Below are 27,983 nucleotides of genomic sequence, written 5' to 3' on the forward strand. Positions count from 1 at the left end.
TGTCCGCTGCAATGGCCCAGTTACAATCGGCCTCGACCTCGACCCCGCAGGTGCCAGACCAGCCTAAGCCTCGCATCGAGCAACCTCGGGGAAAAGTGCGCAAGCTTCGCCGCATCCCATCCTCCTTGGACTCCTCGCCGAGGCGCCCGAGACGCTCTCCCTCCGCAGACCGCCGCGGGGCAAAACGTCGTGCTAAAACGACAGAAACCTCGATCAGCCGTACCTCCAAGAAGGCCCGAGGTTCACCAACTCTACGAGGCCGTTCTCCTACACCTCGTACGGGACCACTAAGGGTGGCTGAGTTATCACTCTCCAACCCGCGCATCCTCCGAACTCCCCCTCGGACCGGGAACCCGACCCGAGGTTGCAGGTACTTTCCGAGGGAGTCCGGGTCGAGGTCACCGATTCGACATCGATCGGTACCCCGAACCCCGGCATCGTCTCCGAGGGGCTCCTCGAGACGCCGAAGATCGACGACACCGGAACACTCTCACAGTGCTTCCCCGGTCTCGGAGCGTGGATCGGAGCAGGAACCTCGATACTCGAGGGAAGCCTCCCCATCCTTCTCCACCCGAAGGAGGTCCCGTTCACCGACCCCGCACGGGGCCCCGGGAACATCCCGCCCATCCTTCACTCGCTTTGTCCAGGACATGGGCCACGCTTTGGACTTAGACCTCCAGTCCGACTCCAAATACTCTAAGGAGTACCTAGCGGAGCTGGATATGCCATCACTGCCCAGAGAGTCCCTTCGCTTACCACCTAACCCGGTACTCCAACAGGCCTTCTTCAGGAACCTGGAGCCCCCCTACATGGTCACAGCCATACCCTCCAAAATGGAGGCCAAGTACCGCACAGTACCCTACCCGGGATTCGAACAACCACAGCTCTCCCACCAGTCGCTGCTAGTAGAATCCTCCTTGAAAAAGGCTCACCCATCCCGGGTCTCAGCTGCGGTCCCCCCAGGCCGAGAAGGCCGAACCCTGGACAAGTTCGGCAGGAGACTATATCAAAATGCAATGATGGCCTCTAGGGTGCAAAGCTACACTTTCACCTTCACATCCTACCTCAAACACCTCATTGGACTATTGAGAGCCTTTGAGACTGACCTACCGGCCTCCCGGCAAGGAGCATTTGGCCTGCTTTTAGAGTCCCTCTCCAACCTGCGCCTCCATCTATTCCACGCGGCCTACGATGGCTTCGAACTCTCCTCCAGAGAGGCAGCCTTTGCTATCGCTATGCGACGACTAGCTTGGCTGCGCCTGGTCGACATGGACCCCAACTTGCAGGACCGGTTGGCTAACCTCCCCTGCGTGGGAAAAGAACTGTTCAATGACACTATCGAGGCGGCTACAAAACGCCTCTCCGAACACGAACGCTCGTTTGCCTCCCTCGTCCAGCAAAAGCCTAAACCGACCGCGTCCAGGCTGTTCAGGGCCCCTCCGCGCCGATACCCACAAAAATCCACTCCTGCCTTCTCGCGGCCTCCACCCAGGCGCCCGCAGGCCCACCATCGGGCTCTACCCAAGTCCCAACCGCCTGCGACTACCAAACCATCCCCGTCCTTTTGACGGGATACGCGGAAGGGGGCGGGCCCCCTCCGCCGTAGTCCCAGGCCTCCTTCCCATCGGGGGTCGCCTCAAAGCCTTTTACCCTCGCTGGGAACAAGTCACGTCGGACGCATGGGTCCTTGGCGTGATCTCATCAGGATACTCTCTCAACTTTCGGGCCATTCCTCCAGACAACCCTCCAAGGAATTGCCCTCCCAACCGGACGCAGCTACCCCTGCTCCTCTCCGAAGCTCGAGACCTGCTTCGCCTGAGAGCAGTGGAGGAGGTTCCCCCCGATCAACGGGGGAAAGGCTTCTACTCCCGTTACTTCCTGGTACCGAAAAAAAGGGAGACCTACGCCCAATACTAGACTTGAGACGCCTCAACAAATTTCTGGTACGGGAAAAATTTCGGATGCTTTCCCTAATGACCTTCTACCCCCTGATCGACGAGGGCGACTGGCTCTGCTCCCTCGATCTGAAGGAGGCGTACACACATGTCCCGGTGCACCCCGCCCACCGCAAGTTCTTGCGTTTTCAGGAAGGGGACTGGCACCTACAATACCGTGTCCTCCCCTTCGGCCTAGCATCGTCACCTCGAGTCTTCACCAAGTGCCTCGTGGTGATCGCTGCTACCTTACGCTCCCAGGGCCTTCAGGTATTCCCCTACCTGGACGACTGGCTGATCAAAGCCCCGTCCAGGGAAGGGGTTATCTCAGCGACCCAACAGACTATTATCTACCTACAGAGGCTGGGGTTCGAAATAAACTTCCCAAAATCCCAACTACGCCCCTCGCAGTCCCTACAGTTCATCGGGGCCACGCTGGACACGGTTCGCCTCCGTTCCTTCCTCCCCCCCCGCGCCTAGAGGCGTTAGTAAGTCTGAGTCGAAGGATCTCCCTGCTGACCTCGGTATCAGCTCGACAGATGATGACTCTCCTGGGCCACATGGCCTCCACCGTCCATGTCACACCCTTCGCCCGCCTCCATCTGAGAATCCCTCAATGGACCCTGGCCGCTCAATGGCGTCAAGACCGGGACCCGATCGACCGTCCCATGACAGTGACTCCTTCATTGCAACGATCACTCCGCTGGTGGGCCGACTCTTCAAATCTTTCCAAAGGTTTGCTCTTCCTCGCCCCACCCCACAGCAAGGTACTCACCACGGACTCGTCGGAGTACGCTTGGGGAGCCCATCTGGACGGCCTACGCACTCAAGGGATATGGTCAGCAGAGGACCGTCGCTGCCACATCAACGTGCTAGAGCTTCGGGCCATCTATCTCGTAGCTGTAGCTTGTCAACATCTGCTCCACGACCAGGTGGTTCTCATCCGAACCGACAACCAGGTAGCGATGTACTACGTAAACAAACAGGGGGGGACAGGGTCTTGGTCCCTTTGTCGGGAAGCCCTGCGCCTCTGGAAATGGGCAATCTCCAACAACACCTTCCTTCGAGCGGTGTACATACAAGGAGAACAAAACTGTCTGGCGGACAGACTCAGCCGCCTCCTCCAGCCACACGAGTGATCACTACACTCTCAGACCCTACGACGGGTGTTCGAACAGTGGGGGACGCCTCAAATAGATCTGTTCGCATCCCCCCACAACCACAAGCTGCCTCTCTTCTGCTCCCGGATGTACTCCCCGGACCGGCTCGAGGCCGACGCCTTCCTCCTCGACTGGGAGGGAAGGCTTCTGTACGCGTTTCCGCCGTTTCCCCTGATACTGCGGACGCTGGTCCACCTAAAAACGGTGCAAGCCACCCTGATCCTGATTGCTCCTCGCTGGCCACGCCAGCCTTGGTTTTCCCTTCTGCTCCAACTCAGCGTCAGAGATCCACTACCTCTGCCTCAGTTTCCCTCTCTACTATCACAGGGTCACTGTTACATCCTAATCTTCAATCTCTTCATCTGAATGCTTGGTTTCTTTCCCCCTGATTTCTCTCCCCATGTCCCAGTCAGTCAAGGAGATACTGGAGGCCTCTAGAAAGACCTCGACGAGAACCTGCTACGCCCAAAAGTGGACCAGATTCTCAGCCTGGTGCTCCTCTCACAGCCAGGACCCGGTGTCGGTCCCTATCCCTCTGGTCCTGGACTACTTACTTCAATTATCTCATTCTGGCCTAAAGACCAATTCCATTCGAGTATACCTCAGTGCGATCGCGGCCTTTCATCAGCCCCTGGAAGGGAAAGCCCTCTCGCTCCATCCCTTAGTCTCTCGCTTCATGAAGGGTCTTCTGAATGTCCACCCCCCTCTCAAACCTCCTCCAGTGGTTTGGGACCTTAACGTGGTTCTGGCTCAACTAATGAAACCTCCATTTGAGCCCCTAGACAAATGCCATCCAAAATTCCTCACTTGGAAGGTGATTTTCCTGCTCGCGCTCACTTCCGCCCGGCGGGTTAGTGAACTACAAGCTCTGGTAGCGGACCCACCCTTCACTGTATTCCATCATGACAAGGTGGTACTTTGTCACTCATCCAAAGTTCCTGCCTAAAGTAGTGTCTGATTTTCATCTCAATCAGTCCATAGTCTTACCTGTGTTTTTTCCCAAGCCCCACTCTCACCCCGGAGAGGTGGCGCTCCACACTCTTGACTGCAAGAGAGCGTTGGCCTTTTACCTCCAACGCACTCAACCACACCGGAAAGTCCCACAATTGTTTTTGTCTTTCGACCCAAACCGGTTAGGTCACCCAGTTTCCAAGCGCACCTTGTCCAACTGGTTGGCCGATTGCATCTCCTTTTGCTATGCTCAGACTGGTCTCGCGCTGCATGGTCGAGTAACGGGACACAAGGTCCGAGCGATGGCAGCCTCCGTAGCATTCCTCAGGTCCACACCTATTGAGGAAATCTGCAAGGCTGCCACGTGGTCTTTGGTTCATACCTTCACCTCCCACTACTGTCTGGACTCACTGTCCAGAAGCGATGGCCGGTTCGGCCAATCGGTATTGCGAAATCTATTTGCTTAAATTGCCAACTTCCCTCCATCCCTTTTCAGTTAGCTTGGAGGTCACCCACATGTGAGAATATCATGCCTGCTTGTCCTGGGATAAAGCACAGTTACTTACCGTAACAGGTGTTATCCAGGGACAGCAGGCATATATTCTCACAACCCGCCCACCTCCCCGAGGTTGGCTTCTTTGCTAGTTAAGTGAACTGGAGACCACGAGGGGATGCGCCCCCTAGTGGAGCAGGAAGGCACGCATGCGTGGAGCAGCAGAGCAAACTTAAATCTTCAATCAAGTTTGCTTGAAAATGCTTCCGCATCGGGACTCCGTAGATGACGTCACCCACATGTGAGAATATATGCCTGCTGTCCCTGGATAACACCTGTTACGGTAAGTAACTGTGCTTTTTCACTCGCAGCACTTAGAGGCTTCTAGAGGCTTCCTTCTGCTTCCAAATTCAATCAAAACCAGTAGATTTTAAGGAAAAAAATCATGGGACATCTTCTCTTCAAATACCCTTACACCAGCTCCAAGCTGGCATTAGGTTTCCAGCAGTAAGGGTAGCTTGGTTTTGTTTGCTGTTCTCCGAGTATTGGGGAGGGAGTAGGAAATGACCTGTTTAACATCCATTTGATTACATTTAAATAATATTTGTGCTAATCATTGGTGCACATGTTATTTCTAGTTTTTCAAGTTTCAAGTTTTATTTAAAATTTTATTAATCTCTTAATCTTACTTCTAAGCGATGTACAAAAAAATAAAAAGTTTAAAAACACAGGGAGGTACAATATATGCGACATGGACTTAACATACAAGACTTACAGTGCCAGTGGGGAAGGGAGGTGAGAAATGCAATAGGAAATAGGAAAGAAACAAATATGGGAAAACCATAAGGTAGGGATTTGAGAAAGGAAAAGGAGAAATATAAAAAAGAAGAAGAAAAAGGTTATGAAATAGAGAGAAGATTGGAAAGAAGCTTATCCTAGCTTAAAGAGTCAGAGATTGAAGGCATCCTAAAAAAGAAAACATTTAAGATTGCTCTTGAACCTGTTGAGAAGGCATTCCTCTCTTAAATAAGTGGTGTTTGAGGTGCAGTGACTTCCTTGTCACTTTTTTTGTTTTGTTAATTTTTCTTTTGTAAGTTAATTATGGTGTTCCCCTCAAGATGCTGGTGGTAGTTTTTTTGTTCCCTTCTTTATTGTTTTTATCAGATTGCTGCTTTAAGTATGATTTACTTTTATTATTTTTATTTATTATGGGTTCCATTTTTTTTGTTCTTCTTTTTTCTATATTTACACTTATTTGGTCTCTCTTGCATTTTTCTTTAAGCATTATTACTTAGCCCTGTACTAACAAGGGCTTGTCTTCTGTGGTTTATTTTTATTATTTTTTTATTTGTTTACCTAACTGTTTATATTCATGATTCTCTGTTCTATCATCACTGGTTCTGTCCTTATTCATTTTTCTGGCTCTTTGGTTTCTCCTATCTGTTTTACTAATGTTATTATTTTTATTGCTATATTTAATGATTTAATGCCTTTATTATGTTTTTATGTTAGTGACCCCGATGCAGGCGTTTTGATTCGCTGAAACACAGTGCTGTGTCGGGTCCACAGTTATATATGTCCTTTTATTGGAATAAATAAGACTCTTACATCAGTGATCCTACGTGGAATGTTCATTGTCCGTTCCCACTGTTTCTTATGTGCTTTTATACCCGTGGGTTTTTGTCCTGTTGGACTTTTGTTGTTTGTCTGAAAAAATATGCTGCCATCTTGTACTAATGATTTTGAGAGAGGGGACTAGAGCCCTCTGAACATTCTGTGCAGATTAACACAGGCACTAGTCCAGCACTAAACTCTAGTGTCAGTATTAGGTTCTGGATGAATATTACAATTTTGTGTGATCTTTATAAATCATTTATCATTTGACATATCATCTTTTTGGATCATCGGAAACTAGCGCAGTAATCCTTCATATCTCTTTACAGAAATACTGCTTAAATCGTCATCGATCCTCTATTTATTTTCCTTTCCTTTTTTATATTTATTTAGCTTAATTCTTTAAAAAGTTTTTACTAAAGCACTTATCTTTCGCAACTGCCGATTTTGAGCAAAGGGAGAACATGAAGTTATGTTATTCATAGAGAGGACAACCTGTCCATGTCATGTCCTCCCTTTGCTCAGAACCGGCAGCAGTATGTGTTCAGCCAAAAGAAGGTAAAAGTTAACCTCGTATAATAAGATATATGTTTGAAGTTTTTGTTTAGAGGAATTACTAATGTTTACATGTCCTTATTTCTTAGCGTTGCTAAAAATATTTTCCCTGACGCAGCAGAGATGTAATGTGTCCCGCGAAACGCAGGCCGCATTGGATGATTATAAGTAACAAGCAAGGGCCTTGGTTATGTAGAGCAGGAATCATGCACTTTAAGCTTTACAAGCAGCAATGAATTAAAGAAGTTTATAGCACGAATGCACTTTCTAATACAGCACTTCTAAAGCACCAGCGCACTTTTTCAAGATAAGTACTTTTTCTGTCAGTTCTGTGTTCCAAAATGAGCTGTTAGGTTATTGAATAATGAATTTAATATGAACTAGAAGATTTACATATAGTTTTATGGAATTTTAAATTAGATAAAATAATGAATTAAAGTATTGAAGTATTAATTGAGTTAAAAGGTAGGTAGGATGGGCTCAAGCCAGTGATGTAAGTAGGAGTAAAGAGAACAAGTTGGTTGTCTCTTTAAAAAAACCCTGAATGGGTGTAACTCCATTATCTGAGGCTTGTTCCCTTATTTATTGAACCCTCTCAGCATTATTTTGTCCTATAATATAAGCACCAGAACCAAAGCTAGGAAGTTCTTCTTCACCCAAAGGGTGGTGGACACCTGGAATGCCCTTCCAGAGGGTGTGATAGGACAGAGTACGGTATTGGGGTTCAAGAAGGGATTAGATGATTTCCTGAAGGAAAAGGGGATTGAAGGGTATAGATAGAGGATTACTATACAGGTCCTGGACCTGATGGGCCGCCACGTGAGCAGACTGCTGGGCATGATGGACTCTGGTCTGACCCAACAGAGGAAATGCTTATGTTCTTATGTTCACCTATCTCTTGTTAATCACACTTAGGCGCATATTACAGAATCGTGCCTAACTTAAAACTTAGGCGCCTGTAATGTAGGCCAGGGTTTTAAAGGCCTACATTATAGGCGCCTAAGTCCTTTAGAGCAGTGGTTCCCAACCCTGTCCTGGAGGACCACCAGGCCAGTCGGGTTTTTGAGATAGCCCTAATGAATATGCATGAGAGAGATTTGCATATAATGGAGGTGACAGGCATGCAAATCTGCCCCATGCATATTCATTAGGACTGTCCCAAAAACCTGACTGGCCTAGTGGTCCTCTAGGACAGGGTTGGGAACCACTGCTTTAGAGAATCGTACCTAGTAGCGCTTAACTCCTTCTCCGTCCCTAAACACGCCTACTTTGGAGTTAGGCGCTGCTAGGTGCCATGCAATAGGCACCTGCCTTTTATAAAATAGCACCTAAGATAGATGCCCAGGGCGCTAAATGCTCCAACACTCATAGAAATTTAGCACTCTGGGCACCTATCTTTGAAGCAATTCTGCAATAGATAGGCGCCTGCCACATGGCGCCTAGCGATTCCTCTACCGCGGCATAGTAAAAAGTGTGTGTGTGTGTGTGTGGGGGGGGGGGGGTAAGATTGTTCTAGTAGAAGCCAATATAAAAAGATTTTGCAAAAACACCAGTATGTCATTCAGACATATCCAATATTGCACAAGAATTTGATTGTAACATTCATCAGAGTATGACTAAAGACAAGGTGCCTCTTCTAGCAAACTGCGCTAGCAGTTTGTGGCGGGGAGCCGTGCTGAATGGCCTGCGCTGCTCCCGGCGCTCATAGAGTTCCTATGAGCGTCGGGAGCAGCGCGGGCCATTCAGCGCGGCTCTCTGCCCTAAGAACTGCTAGCGCAGTTTGATAGAAGAGGCCCTAGGACTTGGAACGTAGCAGCATTTTATGGGGCTCTTTTTACCAAACTGCAGTAAAAAGTGGCCTTAGTGTGCCCTTCCACAGGTAATTCCTGCGTGCTAAAACCATTTTTACTGCAAGGGTAAAATGGATAAATTTCCTGTCTTTTGTATTAATGGCTATATATTAATATTTCTAAAACTCGTATCAACAACAACAAAAAAAACCCACTCTGTATTTCATGTATTTCACAACTGGAGTAGGTAAAGCTTCCGAGAAAAGGGCCATTCAGACTTCAATCATCAGCATAAAAACCTCCCCTAGTCCTCCTTCCTTATTTTATTTCTCAATAATCTTTTTTTTTTTTTCTCAACAAACAATTTTTCATTTACAGTTTTCTTTGTGTATATATATGTAAACTAATTTCTCTTCTGCATTTGCTTCTTCAGATAACAAATACCATTTCAATTTAAAAGCAACACTGGTCCTCTCCAGATCAGTAAAAGGAAAACCCACTTATCTTTCTCATCAGCAGTTTCTTCCACTGCTACCAATCATTCCACTGCTACCAATCATCTCTTCTGTATGCTTCAACGCGGCCAGCGTTTTGCGGCAACACTGCTGCTACGTCAGGGAACGCTATCATCGGCTTCCCTTATTGGAGGAGTGTATGGCGCAGTGGTTGAAGCTACAGCCTCATCACCCTGGGGTTGTGGGTTCAAATCAGGGCTGTGGAGTCGGTAGATAAATGTTCCGACTCCGACTCCTCAGTTTTTTGGACTTCAGACTCCGACTCCAGGTACCCGAAATTTCCTCCGACTCCGACTCCTCGACTCCGACTCCACAGCACTGGTTAATTTTCAGATCGTTAAAATGGAATGTCAAGTTGAGAGAAATGAGCATTTTCGACACCACCTTCTTTTTGCTTTTAATCAAGGTTCTAAGGCCGCAGAAGCTGCTCGCAACATTGGTGCTGTGTATATAGTGGGTGCTATAGCTGAAAGAATCGCTCGTGATTGGTATGCCAAGTTCAAAAATGGAGTCGGTAGATAAATGTTCCGACTCCAACTCCTCAGTTTTTTGTACTTCTGACTCCGACTCCGACTCCAGGTACCCGAAATTTCCTCCAACTCCGACTCCATAGCCCTGGTTCAAATCCCACGCTGCTCCTTGTGACTCTGGGCAAGTCACTTAATTCTCCATAGCCCCAGGTATGTTAGATAGATGGTGAGCCCACCGGGACAGATAGGGAAAATGCTTGAGTACCTGATTGTAAAAACTGCTTAGATAACCTTGATAGGCGGTATATAAAATCCTAATAAAAGTATTCAGCACAAATTCAAAGGCGTTCATCGATGCCAATCCACAGAGGGCTTTTTTTTGGTTGATGTACCAGTATAGGGCTAGATTCACAAAGCAAACCGATCGTGTACCGATCGGTTTGCGACCCCGGCCCGATTCACTCACCTGTCTTCCGACCATCCTCTGATTCGTGCATGCAAATGAGGGCAACGGCATGCAAAATAGGCAGGGACGCGATTCACTAAAGAAAACCCTGCAACACCAACTGAGCTGGCCGATCAAAAAAAAGCGACTGCTGAGGACCAGTCGCTGAAGCCCTTTCCGGCTGCCCTGCCTTCTGCCGCCCTGCTCTCTGCCCTGTCAGCCCCTATCCTGCAGCCCCAAACATGCTGCCTGCCTGCCCCAAACCTGAACACTCTGCCTGCCCTGAACTTTCCCACCCTTCCCCACACTGCAAACCCGTGGTTTTAACCCACAGGCTTAAGCGAGTTAAAACCAAAAGTTCCTCGATCCCCTATTAGTTCCTCGATTCGCCTAGTTCCCCTATTTCCTTGATCGCTCAAAAAAATAGAAGAAAAACAACTCCGACGACCCGGAGGTCCCACGCATGCTCAGACCATCTACAGATCCGTGCCTGCAGATGAGGGCGTTCCTCCAATCACCCTCATCTGCATGTTGGAGTTTGATGAATTCGTCGGACCTGCCCGGATTGATGAATCCTGGCCATAGTTAGATGTTTTTCTGACTACTACTCTGCTATAATTTATAGTGATTCTTCACCGAAGCATGTGTTAATAGTGCCATTAACGCATGGCCATTAAAACAGATTACCACATCTTAGTAAAAGGGCCCTTTTATTTTTAATAGTGTTCTGATCATTAGTTTATTGTGGCTTCTGTTTTCACTAAAATATCTGTAGCTCTGCTCTCTTCTTTACTGACATGGTTTGATGTGACTGGCAGCTGTATGCCTGCCTGTATCTTATTCTGAATACACCTCGTTTACAGACTTTGGGAATCCCCGCATTCAGCCTTGGAACTGAATGTATTTTGTTGTGTCGAAAACAAGATAGCACTGCCAGACCCAACTGAGGAATCCAAATTCCAGGGAGTGCGGCTTATAGCCCAGTATGGATGTCTGGTACCTCAGACATGTGGGTGTCAGTTGTCTCTGGCACCATTTCCCATTCCATCTGTGACATGACAGATGCAGTATACTCAATTCAGGTTTTCAGGATACCTGTAATGAATATGCATGAGAGAGAATTTTATGCACTATCTCCATTGTAAGCAAATTTATCTCATGCATATTCATTGCGGGTATCCTAAAAACCTAGGTGTGTCCCTAGGATGGGTTGAAAACTCCTGTTCTAAAGTGTGTTACCTGTAACAACAATTCTTATGAATATGTTGGGTAAAGTGTGGTTGCCATAATAGTCGGAGATATTCCCAGGTTTGAGACACAGTTAAAAACACACTTGTTCTCACAAGTCTTCTTCCTTTGGGAGTAAGCCAGTAAATATTGCAGGACAAACTGATGATATGATGTTTTTATTGGAATAAAGAGCGAGTTCTTCTTTTGATGTTTGTTAGTTTGTGTTTTGGGGACTGTGTAAGTTTCTGTTGTAATCCATCTAGGTGATAGGCACATAGAAGTAGACTGAAAAAATAAATAATAAAAAAGGAAAATAAGTGACTAACTTAATACATTTTTTGTATTAAGGTCAGAGCCTTCTTCCTTAGGTCAAGAATGAGCAATAAGTCAGTCCCCCCCCCAAAAAAAATATACATTTTGTTTCTCTTTTTTTTTTTTTTTGTTATTTAAGCATGTAGATCAAAAATCATAGAATCAGAGGGATACATATATAGCTGTCGGCAGGATTGTCTCTTACATGTTTAACGTACAGCGCTGTGTACATCTCATAAGAACATAAGAATAGCCTTACTGGGTCAGACCAATGGTCTTTCAAGCCCAATAGCCCATTCTCACGGTGGCCAATCCAGGTCACTAGTACCTGGCCAAAACCCAAGGAGTAGCAATATTCCATGCTACCGATCCAGGGCAAGCAGTGGCTTCCCCCATGTCTTTCTCAATAACAAACTATGGACTTTTCCTCCAGGAACATGTCCTAACCTTTCTTAAAACCAGCTACGCTATCCACTCTTACCACATCCTCTGGCAACGTGTTCCAGAGCTTAACTATTCTCTGAGTGAAAAAAAATTTCCTCCTATTGGTTTTAAGAGTATTTCCCTGTAACTTCATTGAGTGTCCCCTAGTCTTTGTAATTTTTGATGGAGTGAAAAATCGATCCAGTTGTACCCGTTCTACTCCACTCAGGATTTTGTAGACTTCAATCATATCTCCCCTCAACTGTCTCTTTTCCAAGCTCAAGAGCCCTAACCATTTTAGTCTTTCCTCATACGAGAGGAGTTCCATCCCCTTTACCATCTTGTTCGCTCATCTTTGAACCTTTTCTAGCGCCACTATATCTTTCTTGAGCTAAGGAGACCAGAATTGAATGCAGCACTATAGAAATAATAAGTAATAGTAGCATAGTAGTATGTCCCAGTATTCAATGCCAGGCCTTGTTCAGGCGCCAACACTGAATATCCAGTTTTGTACGTCCAGCTATCTGTTATGTTATTAGGTGTGATATTCAGCACTTAATTAGGGTTACCAGATTTTATGTATGTAAAATCCGTACCCATAGACCCGCCCCCAGGCCCATCCAGGTCCACCCAGGTCCCAGGCCTTGCCCCCTAGCCCCGCCCCCTCAGCCTGCTCTTGTCAGTCAGGAGGGCATCTGCGCATGCACATATGCAACGCAATGACATCACAAGCATGTTGCATGTGCATGCCCCTCCAGACGCAATCTGCTTTTCAAAACCCAGACAAAGTGCTGGATTTTGAAAAGCCGTCAGGATGCCCGGACATGCCCTGTAAAAAGAGGACATGTCTGGGTACATCCGGACATCTGATAACCCTACATTTAATGACTTAAATGAAACTGGATAAAAATAGGAGTGAGTTTTATGCGGTCTGATTTATCCAGTTCACTTAAGTCAGTTAAGTGTTGAATAGTGACACTTAACTGTGTGCAAACTCTACCTGTGTCTCTTGTGCTATTTATTTTGTGGGCTGTCCAGGGGCAATCTGCAGTACAGGATACAGAAGGACAGACCAGAAGAGCATACAAACTAGTTAGCGCTATTGCATAAAATGCCTGACGTGGTCATGTTTCACTGGCGGCTGCATCGGAGGCAAAGACAAAGAGTATGCAACCTTTCAAAAAGGCAACACTTACTTCTTACAGAAGGCACAGCCAAAATGAATTTGAAACCATTTCAGAGAGGTGAACAGCAACATGTGCTTCTCTCTGAACTAACAAAGACAAGTAAAACAGTGCAGCTTCCAACTCTTTACAGCATTTAATGAACCAATCGTCTGAATATGGGTGCACCTGAATCCCAGCTTTGTGGAGGTGCGCTGCTATCACTACCATCACCTTGGTGAAGGTGCAAGATGCCGTGACCAGGCCGAACGGGAGTGCGGAGGACTAGAAATGCTGCTCCAGCACATGAAATCACAAGTACCTCCTGTGGGCCAGGAAAATGGGAATGTGAAGATAGGCCTCCGTCAGATTGAGAGAGGCTAGAAATTCCCCCAGCACCACTGCCACTATGACTGACTGAATGGTCTCCATGCGGAAGTGTACCTTCAGAGCTACATTGACCCACTAGAGGTCTAGAATAGGTCTGCAGTCATCTGAGCCTTTCTTTGGCACGATGAAGCATATGGAGTCTCTGCCCAAGCCCAAGTCTGCATCCGGAACCGGCTCTATGGCCCAAAGAGCCAGTAGCCTTTTTACCTAGCCCGAAGTTTGAGGGCTTTCTCCAGCCAGCCAGCTGAAGAAGTTACAAAGTGGTCTGGCAGGTGCGGGAGGGAGGGGGGCACAGAACTCTATTTTGTACCCCTCCCAGATTATGTCTAGAACCCAGCGGTCTGCACCAATCTGAGACCAGACCAACCAAAAGGCTGACAGTCTGCCCCCTGTCTGGTGGAGCTTGGCGCCTGGCCTGGTGTCATTGTGTTTTTTAGTGGCTAATGAGGAGTGAGACCCCAAGGCTTATTGTCTCCTGCCCCCGATGAATCTCTGACACGATCCCTGAAAGGGTCTTTGCGCTGTTCGGCCTCCCAAATACATATGGAATCTTCGGTAGGCCAAATTGCCCTGTCCTGAACTCTGGGTCATCTGGGATCTGCTGTCTGGTAAGGACTAGGGGTGACGGTCTGTCACACTAGCCATCAGGTCATATTTTGCCAAATAACATCTGCCCCTGAAAGGGAAGCCTGCTTAATGTAGCTTTAGAAGTAGCATCTCCTGCCACTGTCTGATCCAGAGCATCTGTTAGGCAGAGATAGCATAGGCCGAGACCTTGCTCATAGCTCTGATAAGCATAAAGAGCATCTGCAATATAAATCACCCTATAGAGGAGCATTTAGGAATTTGCACCATCTATTGTGTCCGAGGACTGAGACAGGCAAGTGTGACAATCATGTGCCAGAAAGGAAGTCGCGGCTGTCACCTTAATCCTTAGGGCCAAGGCCTCAAATTGTCACTAGAAGAGCAAGTCCACTTTACGGTCCTGAGTATCCTTTAACATCACCCTCCACTAGGCAGGGAGGCTCATTTAATGACCTGCACCACTAGCAAATCCACTTTCGGCTGAACAAACAACTGCTTGAAATCTGGCGCCATCGGATACAGCTTGGCCATAGTTTTAGCCACTTGAAGGGATCCCTCTGATGACTCCCAGTGGTCAGTGACCAGCTTAGTGATATTCAGATATGAGGAATAAACACAGTCAAAGCCACAGAACTGCTCATAACTGAGCATTGAGAAAAGGAAGCTGACTAGACTTCCAGCTGTAACTCCTGTAGCGAGGTAAAAATAATGCTTGAAAATGCAGAGGCCCTGAACAGCTGACAAACTCTGGGCCAGATTAACCAATAAGCCCAGTAGGTACGTGTCTAGGGCCCAAAATGGTCAGGGGGGCCTGATGAAGGAGGGCATCAACATTGTTTTTTCCAAACGGCGATGGGCCCCTCCAGCATCGATCAGCAACGCGCCCTCCCCCCATCGACGGAAAGTAAGACAAGCAAGCAATGCGGGTAAGAAAGGCAACAGGAACTGTAATTTTGCAAGTGGTGCTGTTTGCCCAAAGCTTCCCTCTGACGCAGCTTCCTGTTTCCGTCTGGGTGCGTCAGAGGGAAGCTTTGGGCAAGCAGCACCGCTTGCAAAATTACAGTTCCTATTGCCTTTCTTACCAGCGTTGCTTGCTTGTCATACTTTCTATCGATGGGGAGGAGGTCCGTCGCCAATCGGTCTGTCGATAGGAGAGGTCCCGCGTTGCCAATTGATGCTTGGGGTGGGGGGGTGTCGCCGTTCAAAAAAAAAAAAAAAAAAAATCGCAGTGAAACATCAGTGGTGAGATGGGCCTGGGGTGGAGGGAGAGAGAGAAACGGGCAAGGCAGAGCAGGGCAGATGATGGAATTGGGAAGAAAGGGGCAGGGCAGATGATGGAAGTGGGAAGAACTTGTGCCCAGCCCTCACCTCCTCACCACTGCTACTGCTTTCCCACATGCTGGATGGGGGAAGAAGATAGCGAGATAGTGGAGGGGTGAAGGAAAGGGGTGGCAAGCTGTGAGTAGACACAGCGAAAAAAGGGAAATTGAGGGCTGAATAGTAAGAAATAATTTAATTTAGACAGAGGCAGAAAATAGAGAAGGTGTCAGGAAAGGGAAGAGAGAGGAGAGAGATGCCAAAGAACAGGGAAGGACACAGAGATATCAGATCTGAGTGGAGGAAATGAGTAGAGAGAGATGCTAAAAACCACAGGGGTAGGGAAGGAGAAAAATGCCAGACAATGAGGGGAACAGAGGGAAGATGAATGCCAGACCAAGGGATGGGGGATTGGGGGGGCAGGAGGAGAGATGACAGAGGGAGGCAGACATTTTCTGGAAGGGGCAGACAGTGGATGGAAGAAAGAAAATGACAAGAAGATGAGGAAAGCAGAAACCACATGACAAAAGAAGAAAAAATTCTTTTTTTTTTTTTTTGCTTTAGGATAAAGTAGTATTGTAGCTGTGTTGATAAATGTTTAGAAATAGAAATAGTGATCCTTCTATTGGACTAATTTTTATACATTTTTGATTAACTTTCAGAGACCAAATTCTTCTTCAGGTCAGGACAGGATACTGTAACAGCAGTATACTTTACTGAACTAAGGAAAGAGGTTTTGACCTCTGAAAGCTAATTTTAAAAATGTATTAGTTCGATAAAATGGTATCACTTGTTTTCCATTTTTTGTTTTATTTTTCTTTGTTAATTTGTAAAGTGATTTGTTATTTCTCTTTTTTCAAATTTATATCTGCTATCCTTATATTTTGTTCAGTATTGGGGGATATGCACCATTGTTTCTTCACCCCCCTAAACTGTACTATTTCTTTGGTTTGTAGCACAAGCCAGCATGCTGAATGTTCTGCACTGCGCCAATGGTCATAGAATTCTTATGACCGTCAGAACAGCGCAGAACATTCAGCCTGCCAGCCAGCGCTAAAAACCTCTTCTGTGCTTTTGTAAAAAAGGGTTTAGTTTATGGGTGGGGGCAGGGCTAGGGGGCCCAGTGTACTTGTGTGTCTAGGAGCCCTCGAAGAATTAATCCTGCCCTGGACGCACTGTGGGGTCTTCCCCCAATCTAGAGTCACCATCACCTTCATCTCTTGAACACCGTCCTCCTGCATGGAAGCAGACTCTACCAGGAAGACTTCATCCTGAGATAAAAGTGGCATGGAATCAGACTTGCCATCCTCCCAGTCTGTGATAAACTGAACCTCCTGATTCAAGTCTGCATCCTCATCTGGTCGGAGTCCCTGCTGAGGGGAGAACCCCTGTGCCGTTGCCAATGGTGCACTGCTAACAGATGCTGGGGACTCTCAGCATTCCATATAAGGCTCACAAAATCCAGGGTGAAACCTTATACTGGGGGTCTCGCCGACCCTGGCAGGTAGCCCCTGCCAATCCTCCTGGGCTCCACAGCCCCCATGCAACTGCACTTGGCCAATACAGTTTTAGAGGGTCCTGGGAAGGATCTCTTCCCCTGGGAATGCACCTCCTGCGGTGTCTAAATGTTAGAACATAAAGACATACTGGGACAGATCGAAGGTTCACCAAGCCCTGTATCCTGTTTCGAATGGTGTCCAAACCAGTTCACAAGTACCTGGGAAGATCCCAAAGATTTTATGTTGCTTATCCTAGAAATAATAATAATAATAACGGTTTATATACCACAGAACCGTGAAGTTCTATGCGGTTTACAATGATTATAAAAAATGTTACAAATTGAGTAGAATTGACATAGTTAATATCTATTGTTTAGCAGTTCTAGAGATATTGAGAGAGAGATTGTGCGAATCAGTTTCCTATGTACTTTAGGAACAGATATGTTTTCAGTTGTCTCCTAAACTCCCTACATGTATTGGCAAGCGTAAGTAGTTGTTTCAGATCGTTGCCCTATAATGCTGCTTGATAAGAGAGAAGATGGTGATAAATTTTGAATTTACATCCTCTAACGGGGGGGGGGGGGGGGGGAACAAAATTCAAGTTTGAGCTTCTTTTATGTCTATTGGTTGAAAAGGAGAATAGGTTGGTTATGTATTTGGGGACTAGACCGAATAGAACCTTGAAGCAAAAGCAGCCGAACCTAAACCTCACACGCGCCTCCATTGGCAACCAATGCAGGAGTCGGTAGGCGGGAGTTATGTGATTGAACTTCTTCAACCCGAAGATCAGCCTGACTGCTGCATTCTGCACCAGTTGCAATCGCCACATATTCTTCTGGGAAATTGGCAGATAGGCAATGTTGCAGTAATCCAGTTGGCTCAGTATGAGGGATTGTACCAGGATTGTAAATGGTGGTGTGTCAAAATATGCTCTAATGCAGTGGTTCCCAACCCTGTCCTGGAGGAACACCAGGCCAATTGGGTTTTCAGGCTAGCCCTAATGAATATGCATGAAGCAAATTTGCATGCCTATCACTTCCATCATATGCAAATCTCTCTCATGCATATTCATTAGGGCTAGCCTGAAAACCCGATTGGCCTGGTGTTCCTCCAGGACAGGGTTGGGAATCACTGCTCTAATGGACCGAAGATTCCAGAGAGTAAAAAAAACTTGTTTGACCAAGGAGTCTATCTGGTCTTTCATGGTTAGGCCCTGGTCCAGCGTTACGCCCAGAACCTTCAGAGTGGGTTGAATGGGGTAACTAAGGTTGTTGATGCGTAGTGGAGTTGTAGTATCTAGTGGGTGTGGCGAAGCTATGAAGAATTTTGTTTTTTATGAATTGAGCTTCAGTCAAAATTTAGTCATCCATTGTTCCATCGAGTTTTGTGCTTCTGTTGCATGGGAGTAACTTCTGAGAGAGAGGTGGCGAATGGGATGATGATCGTAAAGTCGTCTGCATAACTGAATAATTTTATTCCTAGTTGGGACAGTTGTGCACCTAATGTTGACATGTAAACATTGAAAAGTAATGGGGATAGTGGTGACCCCTGTGGGACGCCAGATGGGTTACTCCAGGTGTCCGAAAGATTGTAATCAAAACGAACTTGATAGGTACGGGATATAAGGAAGCCTCGGAACCAGTCTAACACCTCTCCTCTGATACCAATTGCATCTAAGCATTGTAGCAATTTCCCATGGTCTACTAAGTCAAAGATGGAACTCATATCAAATTGCATAATCAGGGCATTGAGGCCTCTACTAAACAAGGAGCGTAAGTTATCTAATATGGCTGCAATTACTGTCTCAGTGCTAAATAAAGGTCTGAAACCAGATTGGGTTTCATGTAGGAGAGAGAACTGGTCAAGATATTCCATCAATTGGGTGTACACTAATCCTTCCATGATTTTTACAAACAATGGAATGGAAGCTACCGGTCTGTAGTTGGTTACTAATGCTAGTGATTCTTTACGATTTTTTGGAATTGGGGTTATTATAATGTGACCATTATTCATAGGGGCTGTTTTCATAATTTCTGGGGGACAGGAGTCCAAAACGCAGTACAATTTTGTATACTTGTTGTATACTTTGATGTAATTATTCCATTCTAAATTTTGAAAGGAGCTCCAGATCATATCCACTGGTATTTCATTTCCTTGTCTGTTAACTATTTGATGTTCATGTATGTTGTTTGCTGAGCAGTTATTCCTTAAGTTTTTAATTTTTGAGTGAAAGTGTTGTGCTAGATCGTTTGCTGAAGGTAACTTAATGTTTTGCATGGGTTGAGTGTGGCGTGTGGTATCAAATAAATTTGTAACCAAGTTGAATAATTCTTTTGTATTGGATCCTGTTGAGTTAGTATTGGATGGGTCAATTTTGGATGAGTAGAATGCTTTGCGTTTATCTTTTATCGATTGTTTGTAACTTTTTATGTTGGATCTCCAGATATTCCGGTCTGACAGTTTTTCTGATTTTTTCCAGATCCTTTCAAGACGTCTTACTACTTGTTTCATTTTCAAAAGTTCAGCGTCGAACCATTTATTATGTTTATTTGGGCGGCGTTTACTATTACGTTTAGGGGCAATATTGTCTGGTGTCTAAATGTTAGAACATAAAGACATACTGGGACAGATCGAAGGTCCACCAAGCCCTGTATCCTGTTTCGAACGGTGTCCAATCCAGTTCACAAGTACCTGGGAAGATCCCAAAGACTAAAATAGATTTTATGTTGCTTATCCTAGAAATAAGCAGTGAATTTCCCTATGTTCTTCATAATACCACTTAGGTTTTAGGTGGTATATAAATTTTTAAATAAATAAAGGAAATTATCAGACCTTGTTTAAGCTGCTTTTACCACAATCTCTGGCAATGTATTCCAGAGTTTAATTACACATTGAGTGAAGAAATATATTCTCCAATTTGTTTTAAATTTATACTTAGTAGGTTCATTAAGTGCCCCCTAGTCCTTGTATTTTTGGAAAGAGTAAACAAGCAACCCATTCTGTTCCACTCAGTATTTTATAGACCTTTATCATATCTCCCCTGAGCTGTTTCTTCTCCAAGCTGAAGAGCCCGAGCCACGTCAGCCTTTCCTCATAGGGAAGTTGTCCCATCCCCTTTATCATTTTCATTGCCCTTTTCTGTTCTCACACGTAACTGCAAAGGGGGTGTTGACCCGGCCAGGAAGGGCATGGATTTTCCCACTATTCTAGTGCACGCTGTGTGTAATTCTTGCATTTACACGCGCAACCGCAGCTTTTAAGCACAACCATTTACACCAGCCTAAAGTTCAAGTTTCAAGTTTAATAAAATTTTGATTTGATCGCAAAATCTTGCTTAAGTGCGATTTACAAAAATGTTACAAATTAGGGTGACATAAAAACGAATAACATTTTGCTAAGATAATGATTCACACAACTATATTTCCAATCAAACACGAGGAAAAAATAAAATGGATTAAATACAATTATAAAGTAAATATAATAGGGTAGGAATTTGAAACAAAAGGAAGGGTAAAAGATTACCTGCTCGATTTTACTTATAACTCTTTCTAAAGAAAAGAAAGTCTAGGGGGAATTTAAAATGCATATAGCTTAATTAAAAGCTTCCTTAAAAAGCCAACTTTTTAATAGGTTTTTAAATTCGCCAAGTGATTTTTCATCCCTTATATTAGCTGGATATTTCAATGGGTAATTATTTTAGTATTCTATAAGTTTCCAAGTCTCTTCAGAGCTTGTTATCCTGCACATCAAAATAATTGTCCGAGCGGCTTGTACAATCACTAGATAGTAAGAGATAGAGGTAAAGGAGCATAAAGAGTAAGTGTGACAAGAAGGTAGGAGAAATATGAATTACAATTACTGACAGGACATGAAGGCCAGTATAAAGGAATTGGAGGAAGTGCATCCACAAACCCCTAACAGGGGGAAAACAGAACTAATAAAGCTAATATTAATACAGTAAAGTACTAGTATCATGCCAGAGAAAATACACTATTAAAAAAGGTTTTAAGTGGGATGAAAGAAATTCCTTAAGGTGAGGCCAACAACAGAGAAAATTGTATTCTGGGTATAGTCATATATACGAGTCTGTCTAGGGCAGTGGTTCCCAAACCTGTCCTGGGGGACCCCCAGCCAGTCAGGTTTTCAAGATATCCCTAATGAATATGCATGAGAGAGATTTGCCTACCTGTCACTTCCATTATATGCAAATCTCTCTCATGCATATTCATTAGGGATATCTTGAAAACCTGACTGGCTGGGGGTCCCCCAGGACAGGTTTGGGAACCACTGGTCTAGGAGATGGAACTGTTAAAGTATTCTGTAAGAGATTTGGTGCACAAATTTACAGTTACATAGTACTAGCTGAGCCCCCACATTTGTTAAGCTTAAGTTTTAGTACCCTGTGGAGTAGCCTAGTGATTAGTGCAACAGCCTGAGAAGCTAGGGAACTGGCTCTTTAGGGAACTGGGTTTTATTCCTGCTGCAGTTCTTTGTGACTTACTCTGGGTAGGTCACTTAAGAATATAAGAATAGCCTTAGTGGGTCAGACCAATGGTCCATCAAGCCCAGTAACCCATTCTCACGGTGGCCAATCCAGGTCCCTAGTACCTGGCCAAAACCCAGAGAGTAGCAGCATTCCATGCTACCGATCCAGGGCAAACAGTGGCTTCCCCCGTGTCTTTTTAAATAACAGACTATGGACTTTTCCTCCAGGAACTTGTCCAAACTCTTCTTAAAATCAGCTCTGCCATCCGCTCTTTCCACATCCTCTGGCAACGCGTTCCAGAGCTTAACTTTTCTTTGAGTGAAAAAAAATCTCCTCCTATTGGTTTTAAGAGTATTTCCCTGCAGTTTCATCGAGTGTCCCCTAGTCTTTGTAATTTGTGGCGGAGTGAAAAATCGATCCACTTGTACCCGTTCTACTCCATTCAGGATTTTGTAGCCTTCAATCATATCTCCCCTCAGCCGCCTCTTTTCCAAGCTGAAGAGTCCTAATCTTTTTAGTCTTTCCTCATACGAGAGGAGTTCCATCCCCTTTTTCATCGTGGTCGCTCTTAACATGCCGTTGCCCCAGATACAAAATAAGGCCCGGATTCTCTAAACAGTGTCATTGTCAGCAACGAAGGCACCGTTTAGAGCATCGCACCTCTGGAAATGTAGACCAGGGTTTTTAAGGCCTACATTTCCAGCACCTACCTTTGACGTGAATCGCACCTAAACAGGCACTTTATGGTGCCTAGTGCCACTTCTGGCATTAGCCATGCCTACAGTGGTGTTAGGCGCTGTAAAGTGACTCCGGAGGTGCAATTTCAGTGCGGATTTTCTAGGGGCTAGGGTCTTTTAGGTCCTTTTTTAAATGGCATTTTTGGCCTAAGTTAAGACGCCGTGTAGAGAATATGGGCCTAAGTACCTGTATATAATATGCAAACCACATTGATTGTAACCACAAAAAGGTGGTATATCAAGTACCGTTCCCTTGAATTGACCCCGTAATGCACATTTACCACCCCTCCCCCTTCTTACAAAACCACACAAGAGATTTTTAGCGCCGGCTGGTGCGCTGAATGCTCTGTGCTGCTCTGACGGTCATAGAGTTCCTATGAGCGTCGGAGCAGCACAGAGCATTCAGTGTGCCGACCAGTGCTAAGAACCTCTTGCAAAGGGGGGAGGGCAGGGCCGGATTTTCCTATAGGCTAACTAGGCTTCAGCCTAGGGTCTCAAGATCAAGAGGGGCCTATATTCAAATTGTTAGCAAAATTAAAATTACACTTTTCTAAAAACAGTGAACACTAAAACACTGAACCGAAAATAAGGAGAAATTCTACGCTTCGGGATCGGAACCGGCTCCAGCCGCAACGGGGCGCCGACTCGGCTTCTCCCTTTCTTTTTCTCGCCCTGGGAGGAGGATCGGGGAGGGAAAGACGTCAGTCCGGAAATAGCTGGGCAAAGCCCAGCCCCGCGGGGAGAGAGGCAAAACGTGGATCTGTCAGGATAGGGCGGCCCAGACTGACATCGGGGGTGGGGATGGGGTGGGGGATTTCAGTGGAAGGGGGATGGGAGGCAGGCAGGCTGGCATCGGAGTGGGGGGAGTGGGGGGGTTTAATGGAAGGCAGGCAGGCAGGATGGCATGGGGGGTGTTCAATGGAAGGGGGATGGGAGGCAGGCAGGCATTGGAGGGGGGGGTGAGGTGAGGAAGGACGCACTGGTGGCACTATGGACATAGGAAGGGACAATGTTGTGTGTTATGTTTGATTAGTTATTGTTACAAGTACTATATATGGTGCTGAGAATAAATGTCCAAATAAGTGTTCTCGACTTTTTTTTATTTATTATCCATGTCACATTTTTTTATGAAGGTTAGTACCAATAACAACATGATGTAATGATGTATTTTATTATCTCTCATGTAATTTACAAACTTAAAAATGGGAGGTGAAAGGGCCTCAGAAGTGGAATAGCCTAGGGCCTCTTTTCATCTAAATCCGGCCCTGGGGGAGGGGTTAATTAGCTTCTTTAAGTAGGGGTAGGGAGTGTTTCAGGTGCTCTCTATAACTGTGCTGCTGTGGAAAAGGTGTTCAATTTGAAAGATGAAAATTAAGATTCCCGCATAGGACCTCTGATATTTCTTCTGGTGCCAGCTACAGCTTTCTCCCTCCCTGATGATTCATAAGAGTCCAAAATTGTCCAAACAAGTTCGTAGAGGCTCAGACCTGGAGAAAGCGCCAGTTGGGAAGGAGAGGATTAGGGGGAATCTTTGACAGAGGCAGCCACAGATTGTGAGAACAGAGCCCTGGTAAGGAGCCAGCTAACTCTTGTGACTTTCTATCACCCTTTTGTTTACAGGTTTGGGGGTCGGAGAAAAATTTGCAGGAGAAAATCATTCAGCTGTTTGATGAATACAGACAGTCACGCTCCGCAGTCAGGAAAATAATGCTTAACTCAGCAGCTGTGCCCAGCTCATGAGAAGCAAATAAGCCTCTGTACATATTTTGTTTTAACGCCTGAAGCATTAGCATATCATTAACTTACTATATTGGGCATTAAGATATTTTTGTGATCTGTGAGCAAATGGAAAATCTGTTCTAAAAATTTGGGGCTTGATATTGAATATGATTTAGGGGGGCAGTTATCAAGCAGTATTAGGGCTTTTTAAGTCATGTTATTTGCCTCTTCACTTGACTTAAAGGGCCCTAACAGTGCTTGAATTAATTTCCCTTGGTGTCATTTAAGTTGCCACAAGCTACATAGTAATGAGATGCAAAACATGCATATTTTGTATCTCATTACTATGCAAATAGCATAATGTGACTTGTGGCAATACACCTCAAGTTGCATTAGGGCCAAAAAAGCATGTTTTAAAAAAACAGCTTTATGCCGGGATTATTTCATTGCAGTCAAATCGGACCACATAAAAGTCAGTCTTTATGCGTTGTTGCTTAGGTGGTTACGTTTTGAATAGTGCACTTAATTGCATTGAATATATGAGAATAATGCCACCAGCTCTGGCCAAAATAACGCTCATCGCCGCCAGCTGAATATTGACTTCTGTACTCACATTTTATTACACTGGGGCCATTGTAAGGAAATAGCTAAGAAAGTTACGTGGTAGCAGGCAGTGGATATTCTAAAACACCTGCCACAGAAACCCAAATAAAAATCTGAGCTAACGTTGATGCCTATTTTTACCTCATGAGAGTGTATTTGAAATCGTAATAAATTTGACATCTTTGGCCTGACATTCAGTGACTTGTGGTTAGTGTTTTGTACTTCTCTGAACACTGTAGGCAGAATTAGGCCCAGAGATAGTCAGTGACAGCATTTATTGAATTAGGCCTAGGAATATTTAATGACAGCAGCTATCCATGTATTCCATGGTGCCCGGCTATGTGGGTTTAGTATATACCTCGTAGCTGTCCAGGCATAGTTAGAACTGCTTTATATGTGTAGGGTTACAATATTTTGGGCTGCAAATAAATAAAAGTTTAGTTGTGACATTCTCTACTTTCAATAAACATACGTTTAAAAAAAAAAAAAAAGGTTGAACTAGCAGAAGTCCCACAATATTTCACAATTCCCCTTCCCAAAATATACTCTTTTCCCTACCCCAAACTACTGGTATAACAGCCAACTACCTTCTCTAACATAAGGAAGATAGTTTCCAAGTTTATTAAAATTTTGATATACCGCCTTATCAGAATTCAAAGCGGTTTTTACAAAATTAAAATTATATTAAGAAAATATACAGGATAAAGCCATTAAACGAAGACAAACGAATATACATGACATACTGGAACGAGAGGAGATGGGGAGGAACTACAATGTTTGGATAGTAAAGAACAAAAAACGGGAAAAACGAAAGGAGGAGAAAACGAAATAGAAGGGCCAGAATGGCCAGACTAGTATAAAATTCAAAACATCCTTAAAAGGATGATCAAACTTCCAAAGCATCTTTGAAAATAAATGTTTTTAAATTGGATTTGAATTTATCTATCTCTTAAGTAGCTGGGAGCTGAATTCCAAAGTGAGGGGGCCGTAACTGAGAAGATATTGGTTCTCACGGTATTGAAATACTTTAACGAGGGGATTGAAAGCAGATTTTGGTTAGAGGATCGGAGGGAACGCTGGGAGGAATGCGGAATCGGGATGACCTGCTCTAGTTTGAAATATCAACAGCATGATCTTATAGGTGATTCGGTGTTCGATGGGAAGCCAGTGTGCTTTAACTAAGAGTGGGGTGACATGATCAAATTTTCGTGCATTAAAGATGATTTTTATTGCAATATTTTGAATAATTTGTAAGCGCCTGATTTTTTTCTTGATACCTTTGTAAAGGATGTTACTATAGTCCAGACAAAAGATGACTAATGAATGAACTAGGGTGTTTAAAGAATGGTCAAGCAACTTGGCAAGTGAACGAATCATATGAAGTCGGACAAAACATTTCCTAACCACAAGGGGGCGTACACTTTGGCGAAGTATAGGTGGGCCTTGAGTGTATTTCTCACTTATGCATGTAGGCATCTTATGTGGAGTTTGGAGGATTTGATTAAGCACAGGTGGGGTATATAAAACTTAATTGAAGTAGTATTTAAATAGTAAAGGGAGGTAACTGCCATCTACAGCATAGTCATTTCCTGTATCAGGACAGAGAGTTAAGGCAGTGGCGTACCTAGCATATGTGACACCTGGGGCCCATCATTTTTTGACACCCACCCCCATCTGTATGAAAAATATGATTTTTTGTAACAATCCACACGACACACATGAATATCTAGGAAAAGGCAGCATCTTACATACTGCGGTGAGCAGTACATCAATAAACCCACTGTAAAACTAAACAAGCCAGACTAGTACAGATCAATCCTACACAGTCAATCCTAACAGAAAACCATGTCTTTTCGAACACACAGAACACAGAAAACACCTTCGCCTAGTATGTAATCACAAACTAACTCCTCCCCCTTTTACAAAACTGTAGTGTGGTTTTTAGCCACGTTGATAACAGCTCAGATGCCAACGCTAAAAAATGCTCTACAGTTTGTAAATGGGGAGATAGAATAAAAATACGTAGACAAAGGTTAAACTGAAGCACCAAGAAGCTGGACTCTGCATACAATGCAACATCACAGAAACAGCAATGCATCTCACCTAAAGCAAAAAATAAATAGAAGTTTTTTCTACCTTGTCTTCTCTGGTTTCTGCTTTCCTTATCTTTTTGTCACTCTCTTCCTTTCATCCACTGTCTACCCTCTCTCTGCCCCTTCTATATGGCATCTTCTCTCTTTCTATTCCCGTTCTAGAAACTTTATGCATCCCCCTTCCATTTCTCCCTTCACCTCCTTAGTCTGGCATCCATCTTCCTCCCTTCCCTCCTCCAATGGTCTGGCATCTCTCCTCTCCTCTTCTTCCCTTCCCTCTCCCACACCCACATGGTCTGGCATTTCACTCTCTCCTCTCGCTTCCCCCCACTTCCATCAGCATCTGCCCCTTTCTCTCCCTCCAACCCAGTTCCATGCAGTATCCTTCCCCCTTATGTCTCTTTCCCTGCAATTCCATCAGCATCTGCCCCTTTCTCTCCCTCCACCACGCTTCCATACCACCCTGACCCCTGTTCTCACCCTTCACCATGATTCCATACCACCCTGACCCCCTTTCTCACCCATCATGATCCCATACCACCCTGATCCCCTTTGTCACCCTTCACCATGATTCCATACCACCCTGACCCTCCTTTGTCACCCTTCAACATGATTCCATACCACCCTGACCCCCCTTTGTCACCCTTCACCATGATTTCATACCACCCTGACCCCCTTTGTCACCCTTCACCATGATTCCATACCACCCTGACCCCCCTTTGTCACCCTTCAGCATGATTCCATAAAACCCTGACTCCCTTTCTCACCCTCCACACCCTTCCATGCCACCCTGACCTCCTTTCACCACCCTACTATGCTCCTTTCTTTCTGCATCCCAAAGGTCCCACGATGACTGCTTCTGCTCCGGATGGAAGAGGTAAGTGACGTCGGAGGGGGCTGGGCCGGCAGACGCAGTTAGTTGCGGCAAGATCCCGCGATGAATGCGGCTGCCGGTCCACCCCCTTCCACCCCCCCGATGTCACTTACTTCTTCCAGAACAGAGGCGGTAGACGGCGCAGTCTTCGCGGGACCTTCGTTCACTTCAGCGCAGCTGCCGACTCTGCTCTAAGTACGTCAGCCGTGCTGAGGTGCCATTTGGAGCAGCGCGGGAGGTTCCGGATCTGGCCGGCTGTGCACCCCCTTGGAGCATGCACCCGGGGCGGACCCCCCCCGCCTCCCCCTGTTGGTACACCACTGAGTTAAGGAAGCATGAAAGGACGTTAATACCTACCCTGGACAACTACGAATGAAAGGTGAATTTAGATATAATAGAATTAATAAATAGTTACAAGATATATTTAAGGTTTTAGGTTTATTGAAACTATTTTTGTGAATGTTTAGATGAGACTGGGAGCCCCTTCCAGTTTTAGCTCCTGAAGACACTTTTTAGCAAAACACAGCTCAGTTAAGAGGAATAAGACTGACATGGCATTCAAACATTGAAGATCTAGAGGATTATTGTTGAATTTAGAATTCTGAACGGATTCAAATAAAGACGG

General features: G+C 45.2%; 1 long non-coding RNA gene across 2 annotated transcripts in view; it reads left to right on the plus strand.

The window, feature by feature from the left end:
- LOC117365574 overlaps positions 1-27,983 on the plus strand; it is a 63,785-nt gene that overhangs the window by 5,527 nt on the left and 30,275 nt on the right. The window contains exon 1 of one of the 2 annotated variants that reach the window (XR_004540424.1): positions 23,426-23,639. The exons of the other annotated variant lie outside the window; for it this stretch is intronic. This is a non-coding gene — a long non-coding RNA (uncharacterized LOC117365574). Of the gene's footprint in view, positions 1-23,425; positions 23,640-27,983 lie in introns of those variants that run through there. 2 annotated transcript variants of the gene reach the window in all.

Source organism: Geotrypetes seraphini, chromosome 8 (genome assembly GCF_902459505.1).
Source record: "Geotrypetes seraphini chromosome 8, aGeoSer1.1, whole genome shotgun sequence".
NCBI classification, from domain to species: Eukaryota; Metazoa; Chordata; class Amphibia; order Gymnophiona; family Dermophiidae; genus Geotrypetes; species Geotrypetes seraphini.